This window comes from Triturus cristatus, chromosome 6 (assembly GCF_964204655.1).
Source record: "Triturus cristatus chromosome 6, aTriCri1.1, whole genome shotgun sequence".
NCBI classification, from domain to species: domain Eukaryota; kingdom Metazoa; phylum Chordata; class Amphibia; order Caudata; family Salamandridae; genus Triturus; species Triturus cristatus.
Genome location: NC_140589.1, coordinates 634,172,505 through 634,187,463, shown reverse-complemented (window position 1 = coordinate 634,187,463; position 14,959 = coordinate 634,172,505).

Below are 14,959 nucleotides of genomic sequence, written 5' to 3'. Positions count from 1 at the left end.
TTGTTTTTTCACCCCTTCTTAGAGCCCTTGTATCTCCACTTTGCCTATTGCTGGAAGAATTAGCCCCCCCACCCACGAATTTTTTAATTAGACCCCCCCCATCGAAATTTGGCTCTAGTTGCGCCTCTGCTTCTGATTCCTGCTATTTGTAAGGAAGTTCCCATGACATTTCAAAATCTTGAGAGAGTGGGCTCTATCTATGGTGTGGCTTAGTACATAGGGCTGCGCCCAGTGCTATCAACCCCGTCTGTTAGTGTGTCACTGAAAGACAGAGACGAGGGTGCCCGAATCCCCAATGCTGACCTGACTCTACAGTAATTCGGTCTCCTGGAATCAAGCAGATGCCTGACCAGCTCCCGCACAGCGCCATCCAGTAACAAGACAAGAAGTTTTTATAACAAGCTGTTTTTGAAAATTAGAACAAAACTTTTTTAAGTTAGGTGCCAGCACCACAGATGTAATCACCTGCAGAAAGGAAAGGAATCCCCCGGTTTCCGCGCATATCTGTCTAAAAGAGAATAGAGAGATTATGAAGTAAAAGGTAACAGAAGGGTGCGTTTTTATACACTGCGTGTTTATATTGATCCTGAAGGTTATTTATCATGTTTTGTAGAACCTCAAGAAACAACCATTATTGTTTTCAGTTTGAGTCTATCCCATGGTTTCATTTAGAAAGACATGGCAAATAAAATAACCTTTAACGTTGTTAAAAAGGTCATGGGAAGATTACACTTGGTAGTAAAAGTATTCCTCTTGAATGCAGGGACATTAGCCTCTCTTCCATACACTTTGAGTTAGAGGCAGGGTTATGGGCTAACAGGTAATAGACCCACTGAAAAGCCAAGTAAACGAGTTCAGTTGAACATTGTGTTAATAGAAAAACACTGTTGATGCTCATTGAAGAGCCAGCCTGCTAGGAGCTAAAGATAAGCTTCTGGAGATATAAAATATAGTAAAGTGAGTGGCTAGAGGCCTCAGGAAAAGCAGGCCCAGTTAACTTCCAACTCATGCAGAACCGGTCTTTCTTTCTCATCCTTCCTCCAATCCCCTTCTCTGGTTCTCCCAGCTGTTTTGTGTTCACCTACAGTCTGAGGATTGCTGCATAGAGAGGTTTAGGGAAGCATAATTTGACAGGGTCTCTACATCGCTCCTACAGGACAACACAGCACAAGCTTAGTTGTTTACATGACACCAGGATAGTTTAAGCAAGGGGAACAAAAAAGAAGATTTTGCTTTTCAAGTATATTGGCTTTAGGGATTCCCAGAGAAGTTATTTAGATCACCGTTGGGGGTTCCTTACACGTTTGGTGTGATGCTCTACCCTTCATCCTGGTTTCACTTTCTCCTCTTAAATACTTATTGCCCGAAGGATTTGTTTCCAACCTGATCTGTGCTCATGGTTGATGTTCTCAATGTGTCATCTGTTGGTGATCTAGAGGCTGGCAAATGTTCCTTCACTGGGGAATCAAGTAAGCAGACAAGTGGGTTCCCAAAGGTTCTGCTAGTATACCCACAATCAGTGAGTGATGTACATATTTCTTCATTCACAGTTCTAAAAAGTGTGAGAACTCAGAAGCCAGTTCCATTCGTGCAAGCAGTTAGTATCATTTGCTTTGTCTTATTTCTGCTTTTAGCTACCTCATAGCATACATGTATTTTTGTGTTCCTTTTATTATTTGAGTATATGTTACAATGCATGACTTTGTTTAGCATTTAATATACATATATTACCTGCATAATGATGCTTCTTGTAAGTTGATAGTGTATCACTGAGTTCATGTGTTATATTTTCACATAATATGATATTTAGAGCGAAATGCAGTTGTAGATGTGCAGAGAATTGACACATTTCCATTCATATTTTGCAATACAAATCACACGGCTTGTTTTCCTCATAATAATTTTGAGAAATGGAATATAAGGTCTGAGCATTAACCTCTGCATGAGAGTGAAGCTTCAGGCATTCTAGACTGAGTATCTCTCATAACAGTTATCTGTCAGGGTTGCACACTGGCACTTGCTGGCACTAGCTATCTGCTTCTCGAAAGAACAGCGACATAAGATAAATGAAAGCTCTCCTTGCTCGTCTGAGCAGGATGCAAACTGGGAAAACATTAAATGATGCATTTCTGAGCATGGGTTGTGCTGCAGGGAGCTGCTATCTAATGGCAAGTGGAAACTTTCAATGAGTTTTATCGTTCTGATTTCAACACTTAATTCTAATATCTTATGTATTATATCTTTTGACAACCTCTGTATTTCCCGCTTTCTATGGTCTGCTGAAACTCTGTCATTCTAGATCTGAAACACCATTAAAAGCATTGTAAGAAATGCAAAGAATATTATGAACACTGATGTGTTACAGGAAACAACCTTTACAACACAGTCATTACATTGCACTACGTTTACAACGCAGTCATTACAACGCAACATCCTTTACATCGCATGCCATTACAACACAGCCATTACATCGCATGTCACTACAACGCATGTCATTACAACGCATGTCAATACAACGCATGCCATTACAACGCAATATAAGGTAAGTAATGGGGAATAGTAATTTTTATCCCTCCCCTATCCAACACTTACCCTACTGTTGCACTCACTGGATTGGGAATAGTAATTTTTACCCCTACACTATCCAACACTTACCCTATTGCTGCACTCACTGGAGTGGGAATAGTCATTTTTACCCCTACACTATCCAACACTTACCCTACTGTTGCACTCACTGGAGTGGGAATAGTAAATTTTACCCCTACACTATCCAACACTTACCCTACTGTTGCCCTAAAAGTGATATGTGTTGTAATGGTATGCGTTGTAATGGTATGCGTTGTAATGGAATGCGTTGTAAATGTAGTTTCTAAAAATGGGTTGTGATGGCATGCGATGTAAAATCATGTGTTGTAATGGATGTTGCGATGTAAAAACTGCGTTGTAAAGGCATGCGTTGCAAATGTTTGCATTGTATCATCATACATCCATGTGTTACTTACCATAGACAACTATAGTCAACACTAAATGAGTTTGTTCTGATGTTTTGTTTCCAACATGACAGATTTTAACTACAACAAAAGAAATGCACATGAATGTTATAGTTACCCAACAACATGTAATCACTTCCCTGCCTGAGTTAATAGCTGTTAGGTCCCAAGACAGGTTCGGACACAAGAGACTGGGAACTTTGAAGAGATGGTTCACAGGAAAATAAAAAAACTACACTTGCACTTGAAAGACGACATTTCCAGACTGACATGCACAGCCCCAGCCACTTGAGGACCAGGGCAAGACGGCACACTTCCGGGTCAATAGTGGCAAACCAGGTATTTCAACCCCACGTTACAAATTCCTTGTGTGGCAGCAACAATTTTGTGGCTCTTCGCTATAGTTCACACTCCACTTGTTTTGTTCATTTTCTTTGTTATTTTCCCCCTTGTTCAGTTCCCTTAAGTCTTCTAGTTATAGTGTTTATAGTTCCTGTCTTGTTACCTTCTTGTCAGTTTGTCTCCTTCTCCGGGGCTCATCTCCCTTGGTGCTGAGTATGCATTCCATCATGGCTCCTGTGCGGGGTCTGCTGTACGATGGGGCTAATTACAGTGACCCCTGCTTGCACCGGGTAAGTCCAGCACTTTACTCTTACGTCTCTCTAATGACTATCCCATATTGCTGTGTTCTCTTATCCTTAGGTGGGCACTTTGATGTTCCTAATTTGGCCATGAGATGGTGTGCTTCTGAAATCCATTCAAGATTTTCCGAACACCAGCCTGCAGGATTATTTTGCTCTTTCTCCCTCCTTACCCCTTTTTCCATAAGGCGGGGTCTGGGTTACATTCTTGTTCCAGTACAAGGGGTTAGGTTGACCTCTAGAGGGAGACCGAGGGACTGGCCTCAGCATCCACACATTAAAAAACTGTGTTCATGACAGATTGCCAGACCCATATACAATGAGGTCTGAGGCCAAACCCTTGCAGGCAATGGCACATGCAATTCATAAGAGCCAAGATGATCTAGAACTTGCTTGTCAAGAGTGCACATTTATTCTAGATAACTAAAATCAGAGGATGAACCCTCCCACCATACCTAGGGGAGGAGGATTATATCCGGCTACTTTTTCTACTGTCAGTACCATCCTGGATACAGGAGGAAGTGATCTAGTAACAGCCCAAGTAGACGCGGTGCCTTATGCGTGCTCTGTTTTAGTGCCACAGAAGATTCATATTGACTCCAAGCATTTATGGCTCAGTGTAATATTCACTTTATGGCAAAGCCTCAGCAATTTAAAACAAATCAGTGGTGGTGCGTCCATTAGGGCACTTGAGTGTTGCCCCACTAATTAATTTGAGGCACTCGAGTAACAAGCGTTACCGTCACTCACTCACATTTGCAATCCTAGGATGTCAGTGCAAGTGTCTGATGACATGCATCGATAATATGTATCAGGTGGTCGGTGGAGCGCACAGCAAGAGTGCGCATGTTCTGTTTAGGGTTTAATAATTTTGCGAACAGCCCGAACATGCGCACTAGGCTGCTCATTAGCAGAGCGAGGGTTGTTCCATGCCGCAGCCCCGGTCTCCTAATGAGCTGCAAGTATCACTGCTCAAGCAAATCCCAGCTTCTGGATTGGCTGAGATGCACGCGGTACTTGCCAGCCAGCCAGGAGGGAGAGTGCCTCCTCGAGGCAGACACACCTTGTGTTCACTGCTACCACATGACGGGAACAGCTGAACCTGGCAGCAGCGGCCGGGCGGGCACCAGCGGGGACCCCCGGTCTGAATATTTGTGGAACGCAATTTCTTCAAGGGGAGATCACTCCATTTGGGGTTTTGGTGTATCCCCACATTAGTGACCCACTACCACCAACACAGGAGCGAAGCCCATGATTCTGCAGTTAGCTCTCGGAGGGAAAACGCTTGAACTGCACCTCCCGGGAAAGACTCCTCATAGCGCTCGAAGACGATGAGGTACTGCTTCATCGACGCACCCTTCCCTTCTGAGGAGGTCAAAGTAGAATTTAGAACCAGCTGAGCCTCAGGTGAGGTGTAAAGGGGTAGGGGGAGGTATGAGTGAATGGTTTATGCTTTCTGCGAGTCTTTATTAATTGTGTTTTATAAAGCGCCACCAAACTGCCGTAGGGCCAGTTTCCACTGAGCTTTGAGAACTTGCAGTACACTAGAAAGAAAATTCCACACATGTGATACCCACACCAAAAGCATGCAGGCTTGTAGAGGGGACGTTGCCAGCGGCTGCCAACCCGGTGGTAGAGCAGCCAGCAAGTGCAGGCGGTTCAGGGTTCTAGGGCCTCGAGCGTGGACTATAGGAGCCTCGAGGGAAGTCAGGACTACAGGGCAGGACTGCAGAAGTCCCTTGGCACGCTTAAGAGCCATTGTAGGGTAGGAGAGGGCCGTGTGGCAGGCAGGAGAAGGTGGCACGTGAGGCAGAGGTGCCCAGTGGAGAAAGGACCTGAAGGAACCATGGGCACGGCGGCAGCAGTTCTTCGGCAAGTGCCTGCGTGGTAGGGTCCAGCAGTGGGTAGGAACTCTTGAAGAGATTGAGGGACGGGGATCCAGAAACAGGATCTTAGGTGGGAGCAGGAACCCCGGGCAGGAGGACAGCAGTCCTTGAGGGAGTGCCTGCGGGGTACGGTCCGGCTGTTAGACCGTGGGACTGGGCATGCCCTGGAGATACTGCTGAGTGGACTGAGAGCGGGCAGTATTGGTGCAAGAGGGGCCTGGCGTGTGAGGTGACCCTGGAATGGGCAGAGTTGCTGCTGGAGCTTGGAGTCCGTAGTGAGTTAGAGAAGGCAGAGGGCTTGGTGTTACTTTACTTGGCTGAGGGCTATGGTACACACTTTGTAAGGGTTAATACTTCAGCGAGGGTACCCACGGATTGCTGTAACTTCTTACGAGCGCCCTGGCCAATCAGAGCACAGCCCCGTGGAGCGCATTGCTTGCATTCCGCAGATAGTTAAATATTACACAAAGCTCAGTCTGGGAGGGAGTGCTGGCCCAGCTCCAGACCAGGTGTCCGAAGCAGGCACCTGCTGGCGAGCACCTGAGCAGAACTGTGGGGCCTAGAGGCAAGGACCGCTGCTGTTACTACACATGTTCATTTGTAGAATCTGCAATGGCAATCCAATCTTTATTTTTCTAATTTTAGCAGTGTGGGTGCTGGCTTCATAGCAGTAGGTGTAGTTACTGAATGCTAAAAATGTGTGAAACTGGAACCTTTATATTTGGTTACCTGCACCTGTCATTGCATCACGAACTGCAAAGCAGGCAGTTTGAGTGGCTTATTGGCACAGTGAGCTGTCTTCTGTCACAATGAGCATCAGTGAACGTTTGGTCTGAGATGTCACATGGGCTGTTCTGTGGTATGCTGGTGTTTCATCATACTATTTAAAGCAAACCACATTAATAATGCACATGTAAAATGTTGGGCATTAGATACTGGCACAAAGTTTCCAACTTTTGAGATGCAACTAGGCCGACTGTATCAGGCCGGCACTGCATTTTCTGTGGCACCAATGCGCCACCACTTTGCATCCATTTTTGTATTTGGAACAACATTTTTATAAGCCGATGATTTTCCGCTTTGGAAATGTATGGCTCCTAGGTAATGTGGCAGACCCTGAATTATTGCAATATTACATGCTGTCCCCCATAGACCTGACTGAATATTGTATGGCTTCAAGCCAATGTATTTGATTAATTGTGCTCTAATTTTCGCCAATTAGACCCATTTTTATAAAACCAACTTTGTGGCAGTATCTACATGTTGTTATATGACATCCCTTTATTAATGTAATAACTGTACTTTCACAATTGCTTTATTAACCCTCTTGCTTCTCAAATTTGCTTGAAAAAGCACCATTTACCCACTCTTTTTTCAAAATTTTTGTGGGGGAGAACTCCCCCCGAAACCCCCCTTAAGATGTTAGTGCTCGCTCGCCACGGTGCACTCCGACAGAAAGTTTAATCCCACCACTTTCAAATGTCACCAGCCACCACTGCAACAAATTTGGATAAGGTAACATTTATCTTATCTTACTTAAGGATGGATCCTTTAGCCTGGGTGACTCTTAATTTTAAATCAAAGTGTCCTGCGGTCGAGTTTTGGAAACTTTCTACTGCAGATTATGGCCATTTTCAGCAAAAGACAAAGGTTCCACCGATGCTTCGTTACCCTGTCTGCGGCAAACCATGGAGGATCTAGTGTCCTATATTAGCCATTTTCAGCAATTAATCACTATGGTAACCTTGACAGATGCATCTGCAGCAGTGTCTTATCATAAAGGCCTTTGTGATGGTGCGAAGGAGGCTTTTTCTCTCATTGTAATGAGTCCAAAAAACACTATTGCACATAGTGCTCTCACATTACAAATTGATGCCCAGCAAACTCAGAGATTGCAAGAAAGATGTTGGATTCCAGCAAAAATATCAATCCCTGTCCTATCGAAGTAGTTAAACAAAACACAAGCTCCATCGACTAAGCAATGCAATTAGGATACATTTTGCAGACTGTTAACAGCACAAGAGACGAATCTAAGAAGAATGGAAAGACTTTGCATTTATTGTGGGAAGCAGGAGCACTTTGTTAAGGAGTGCCCAGTCTGATGGTAAACTCTGGGACCCATCATTGAAGGGCAGACCCCAGTTGATTCCTTCTAAGATTCCAGAGTTCACTCAATCAGTAACGACTACGGTAGAGAACATTTCCAGATCTCACCAGCCAAGAACCACTTCTCACCTCTGCTCTTATTGACCCTGGTGCTTCAGTATGCTTTATGGATCAGAGATTCCATGATAGACATGATTTTTATTTTTTGCCAATCTTAGACTTTATTTGAGAATAATATTGCAAAGGAGATTATGTCCTTACGAAACCTATTATTGATAGATGATTATGTGAACAGAAAGTCTTAGCAGAGACACACTTTAGGGTCTTTGGCTGTTAAAGAAATATTTCAGAGTTTAAACTCTGTGGTTATTTTTGCAGAATTATTTTTTTGAACTCCGCTCAGTACATCATTCTTACACCAGTATTACAATAGATTCACCCATTCAAAAAACGTAAACTTAACATATTGTTCGTACTCGCACACCCAGTATCTTTTGATGCTACTATGCACCTTCGGAACTTTCTTTCTTCTCTTGCTACATACATTCTGCTTCCTCGGTGCTTCCTCCATGCAAACTGTATATTCTTTTAAATTCTGTTGTACGTGTTCCACCGTCCCCATATTTTGTCCCATTTTCGCAGGCAACCTCTGGTCGCTTATGTTTACTTTTCTGCCCCGGAGCACCAATCCAAGTCATTCTCATGATAGACATGATTGACCAAAACAAGAAAAAGAGATTTCCAGAACTCATATAAGGAATAAATGGGAAACCATTGATCTCAGAGGAAGTTTGCTAGGAAACTCCTTCTTTATAGATGGTTTTGAAGGATGGATTTATTTTTTAGACCATAGATTCGATCGCATTGAAGCTACAGCTTTTAAAATTGTGGCAGGTACACCTTGGCTGCGAAAACATAACCCTTCTATTGAATGGCAAGGACAAACCATTAACCTTTTCTCGCAAGATTGCCATAAAAGATGTTTTGCTTGGAAGGGATCAGAATGTACACTTCTCTTAATTTGTTTTGCTGGGCATAAGGAAAATAAACAACCTCAGATGCCAGAAATATATCCGGATTTCCTAGATGCTTTTAGTAAAAAAGACTAGATCAACTGCCCCCTAATAGTGCTTATGGTTGCACCATTGATTTGATCGAAGGAGCAAAGATTACTCATAGGCGGATATATTTGCTTACAGCACATCAAGATCTTTCAAGAATATTTATCGGAAAATCTACAGAAGGGGTACATTTGTTATTCCACTTCACCTGCAGGAGCCTCAACTTTCTTCATCCCCCAAACCAGGGTGGGTAAGTTCACACCGTATACAGACTACGGAGAACTTAATGTCATGATCATCAGAAAAAGGTACCCCTTAACATTGTTTTTCGAGCAATTAGATCAGATAAAAGCAGCCAAGATGTTTTCTGAGATTGATCTTCGTGGAGCCTACAATTTATTAAGGGTACAACTAAGAGATAAATGGAAGACTACTTTCAACACAAGATAAGGGTACTTTGAGTATTTGGTGATTTTTTAGCCTATGCCAAGCATGTTCAGCTTTTCATCATTTTATAAATTATATTTTCAAGATCTTTTAGGCACGTATCATTATGTAATCTAGATTATATTTGTATCTTTTCACAAAATCTAGAATTGTGTCCTTGTCAAGGAAGTGTTAAGAAGATTGTGAAAGCATTTTCTCTTTTCAGAACTTGAAAAGTGTCAGTCTGAAGTACCTGAAGTTATATTCTTGGGGTGCTGTATCTCACATAGAGGAATACACATGGATTTGGAAAAGGTAAGGCAATATGTGATTGTCTGCCACCATAAACTATCAAAGATGTTAAGAGATTGTGGGGTTTCTCCAAACTTTTTTGGCATTTTGTGCAATATTTTTCTGAGATTGTAGTCTCATTTCAATGTTCACCTCAAAGGAGTTTCGGTTTCATTGAGGCAAGAAGCAAGTGGTCACCTTTTACACCATTAAGGAAGGATTTACCAGTGCACCATTTACCAATGCAGACATATGCTTTGTAACTTGCCTTTAATCACGGAGTCAAACGCTTCCTCCTTTGCCATTGGGGCAATTCTGTCACAGAAAAATCCTGAAACTGATGGAATTCATCCAGTAGCATATTCTTCTTAAACTTTAAAACCAGCAGAATCCAACTATTCCATTTATGACCAAGAAATCTTGGCAATAAATGAAGCCTTTTCACACTAGAGATATTACTCTGTTTCATCTTACCATCTGAACAGGCTACAAGAACTTGGGATATTCTAAATCCATGAAATGCAGGATCCTAGACATGCCGGTAATAATGGCCGAAATTAAGAAGTATTGCCAAGAGTGTGAGATTTGCTAGCTGAAAAACCAACATCTTCCTCCACCTTTTCCCTTACAGCTTAAACCAATCATAGGGACCTCCTTTGAACAAGTGGGGATGGATATAATTGGGCCTCTACCTACATCCTCAGAGGGTTATCAATATATTCAAGTGATGGTTGATTACGCCACTCGTTACCCAGAAGCTATACACTTAAAATCCACTACTACTAGAACCATAGCATAATATATGATTGAGTTTATTTCTCATATGGGGTTGCCTAAGGAGAATCGAACAGCCCAGGGTACTCTGTTTGTATCACAGTTGAGTAAAACAATTTGCAAACAGTTTGAGCTCTAACATATTAAAACTTCAGTTTATCATCCCCAGATTGACAGTTTGGTCACGTGGTACAATGGTTCGCTTAAGCTTACCCTCGAAAAGATGCTATCAGGTGATTGGAGAAAGTGGGATCAGTTATTACATCTTGCCCTGTTTGTCTTAAGAGGACAGGTACAAACAGCCTCGGATACTCATCCTTTGAATTGGTTTACGGGCGAAAACCACAAACTCTGTTAGAGATAACAAAGGAAGTTTGGGAAAAAGAGAATGATGAGGAGGCAGGTAGTCCATTGGACTACACTAACTCACTAATATATTGAATCAGAAAGTTAAGGGAACTTGATCATGTCAACTTAGAGGAAAGACAGAGACTTCAGAAATATGTCGATGATAAAGAAAATAAGTGGAGGGAGTATCAGGATGGGGATAGGGTATTTGTTTTTCAATTCTGAGAAAAAAATTAAAGCTGAATGGCAAGGCCCTTTCAAAATAACTCAAAGGGTGGGTAAAGTATCGTATAAATTGTGTTTATCCCCAAATAAGGAACAAATCGATCACATTAACCTTTTAAAGAAATTAATTGGCCCAGTCTCAAAAGCAGTTCATGCTACTGTCCTCGTAGAGATTAACAAAAAACATTGGTAAACCTATCTACAAATGAGGCTATATCTAATAGACCGAAGGATGATCTTCTAGAAGGGTTAACCCTCTTTTCCTCAACATTTTCAGATATCCCAGGAAGAACACAGCTGGCGGTTCAATCTATTTTCACTAAAGAGGGAATAATACTAAAATAAAACCCTACCAAATCCCTGCTGCCAGGAGACAGGCCATCCAGAATGAAATAGAACACATTTTGAAAATGGGAGTTATAGCACCATCCACAAATAATTGGTGTTCACCCATTGTATTAGTTCCCAAACCAGATGGAAGTATCCATTTCTGTATCAATTTCAGGGCGGTTAGCAATATATCAAGGTTTGATGGGAACCCATTATCATGATGAGTTGATTGAGAAACTAGGGGAAGCCCATTTTTATAACTACCATAGGCCTTACGAAGGGTTAAAAGCAGGTATCCCTCAAACCAGAAGATCGAGAGAAAACAACCTTTACACCCCCTGTGGCCTATATCAGTTCACTGCCCTCCCTTTTCGGCTGCGTGGGGCCCCGCAACATTTCAGAGATTAACGAATCTCCTTCTAAAGAGTCATCAGGCTTACTCTTCAGCCTACTTGGACGATATCGTCATATTGTGCAAAACGTGGAAAGAACATCTTGTTCACCTGCAAGCTGTTTTGAGTGATCTAGCGAAAGAAAATCTGCATATCAGTGCTAAAAACTTGCTTTTCGGTTATGTTTTAGGAAACAGGTTAATTGAACCTCAAACTGAAAATGTCAAAGTTATCACTGCTATTCCATTTCTAAAAAACAAGAGAGGGGTCAGAGACTTTTTAGATGTCCTAGAATACTATTGCAGGCTCATTCCACATCATTCAAAGATAGCCGGGCCATTGACCGATATTCTTTAAAAAAAATCCAATAATCATGAGTTTAGACAACCATCTCCTAAAACCCTGGATGCTTTCTTCCAGTTAAAATGGGCTATTATTACTAATTATTTACTGTTGTCTGCTAACTTTCTAAAGCCCTTTATCCTTCAAACGTACGCCTTGGAAGTACGTTTCGGCTCGTTTCTCTCTCAAACCAATGACGAAGAGATGAGTGCCCCGTTTTATTTACCAGATGAAAACTGTTTCCCAGGGAACATGTTTACCCTGTCATCGAGAAGGAATGCCGCCCTTTTAATTGGAGAATGAAAGTGTAGATTGTGCAAACCTTTGCTTTAAATTTTAACTCAATCACTATTCTATTTAAAACTGTGTTGCGTGCATATGTGACCTATGTCTGCCTGTACATATATATCTAAGCAAAAAGTGGGCCAGGTACCCAGTGGGCTATCTAGTCTCACACGTGCACAGCTTGAGGGATAAATACAACTAGCTAATATGTTTTTGCATTCAATTATTACAATCAATCAATTATTTTGCAATGCATGTATTCCATTTAATAAACATGTTATGTTCTGAAATATCAATCCATATTTCATACATCCATTTTAAATCGCAAAATTATATTTATACATATATTTCCAAAAACTAAACGTTAAGAACTAAAATCCAGATGTGACAAAGCCCAATGCATTTCGGGACGACCTGTCCCTTCTTCAGGGGCCAATAATCTGTAAAAAAACATAGAACAGCATTTTTCTCACATTCAGTGGTACGAATATACAATTATAATAAACAGTATTATCTGACAATTCTGCAAAGTCATTTAAATTTACCATTGACTTTTCTAACAGTACCGAGTCTTTCTTTCTAAGCATATCAAAACCTAAATGCAACTGTTAGATAATTTCCTAACACGCTTTGAGAGTGCTTAATACACAATACTAGATGATGTACGCAAGCCCAATCTTAGCGAGTAGAACATATTCAAACAAAGCCCTGTGTCACTATTTTACCAAGTCGAATTTGTTGTGCCAAACCATGCTAATCACCAAGTTAGTGAACTTACTTGTTGAAAAAGAAGTACCATGAATTCAATGTGGGGAGGATGATTCCTGAAAAATAGACCCCCCTACTGTCAAAATTAATGACATCACTCGTCAAACAAATTGTGTTAAAATGAGTTTTTAGGAATGATTTACACAACTACCCGTACCTTAATGGAACACCACAGCTCGAGACTTCATGTCTTGATGATTCTTAAAACCGACGACACCTTCACACTCCAAACTGTGTGTGAAAACATAGTGCAATTACTCAAAAAAATCCCGCCTTATGTGAGAGCTCTCAAAGCATCATGCTACAAACTTTCGCATAAGTGTAAATTGTAGTATTGTACAATGATTTACAGATGAGAACATTGATTTTTTTTAAATGGCTCTTGTGTCATTTTCGGGACCTACTGTCAGCTGATTGCAACGCCGTTTGGGTATGTCTAAATCATATGGCTTATTCATTCAAGAACTTATGAGGACATTGGTTCTCAAAATTATATTCGCGTCGTTTTTTTAACTTGCTACATTGTATAAATAGCACCACCAGGTCGGTAAACACAAATAGCCTGTTTAAAGATGGTGCCTACGTTTTTTGACGTTTTGAATGCGATCTCGCGAGAGGACGTGACAGCGTTCAAGTGGAGGCGTCGGTATTTGGACCGGAATCCGTCGTATTGTTATACAGGAGGTTGAAGGAATATTATCACCTTGGATGATCTAGTCGCTGTAAGGAGTGCTACGGGATATTTGTTTGATCATTAGTTAGTCTCGGGGTAAGAAAAATTCTTAACGGGAATCTTTATGTTTCACGAAGCAAAGTAAAGTTCAGGACAGGGAGGATGGAGGCTGATGATACGAAGGATTCATTCATTAATGGTAAGGAAAGTTTGTAGCATGATGCTCTGAGAGCTCTCACATAAGCCGGGATTTTTTTGAGTAATTGCACTGCGTTTTCACACACAGTTTGGAGTGTGGAGGTGCCGTCGGTTTCAAGAATCATCAAGACGTGAAGTCTCGAGCTGTGGTGTTCCATTAAGGTACGGGGGGTTGTGTAGATCATTCCTAAAAAATCTTTTAAACACAATTTGTTTGACAAGTGATGAGGTTCATTTTGATAGTAAGGGGGTCTGTTTTTTAGGAATCATCCTCCCCTACATTGGATTCATGGTACTTCTTTTTCAACAAGTAAGTTCGCTAACTTGGTTATTAGCATGGTTTGGCACAACAAATTCGACTTGGTAAAATAGTGACACGGGGCTTTGTTTGAATATGTTCTACTCGCTAAGATTGGGCTTGCGTACACCATTTTGTATTTTGAATTAAGCACTCTCAAAGCATGTTAGGAAATTATCTAACAGTTGCATTTAGGTTTTGATTTGCTTAGAAAGAAAGACTCGGTACTGTTAGAAAAGTTAATGGTAAATTAAATGACTTTGCAGAATTGTCAGATAATACTGTTTATTATAACTGTATATTGATACCACTGAATGCGAGAAAAATGTTGTTATATGTTTCTTTATTGGGCTTTGTCACATCTGGATTTTAGTTCTTAACGTTTAGTTTTTGGAAATATATGTATAAATATAATTTTGTGATTTAATATGGATGTATGAAATATGGATTGATATTTCAGAACATAACATGTTTATTAAATGAAATACATGCATTGCAAAATAATTGATTGATTGTAATAATTGAATGCAAAAACGGATTAGCTAGTTGTATTTATCCCTCAAGCTGTGCACGTGTGAGACCAGGCAGCCCACTGGGTACCTGGCCCACTTTTTTCCTTTTAATTGGGCCATTGAGAAACTCAAGTATTACTTAGAAGGGCAAACCTTTAATCTCTATACTGACAGTGCTTCTCTTACTTGGAAGAACAAGGGCAACAACCCTTGAGTTAAGAGATGGTTTCTTTCCCTTCAGCCCTTTCAATTTTAAAAAAGACATTGAAAAGGAAAGGACCAAGGTACTGCTGATTTCCTCTCCTGTTTTCCCCTTTTCCACATTCAGGAAATCTAGGGGGGATTGGACGTGTCAGGAGGAAGAGGGTGATTGTAGTGTCAACTCTCCTGAAATATGCTTGTGGGCCACTCCA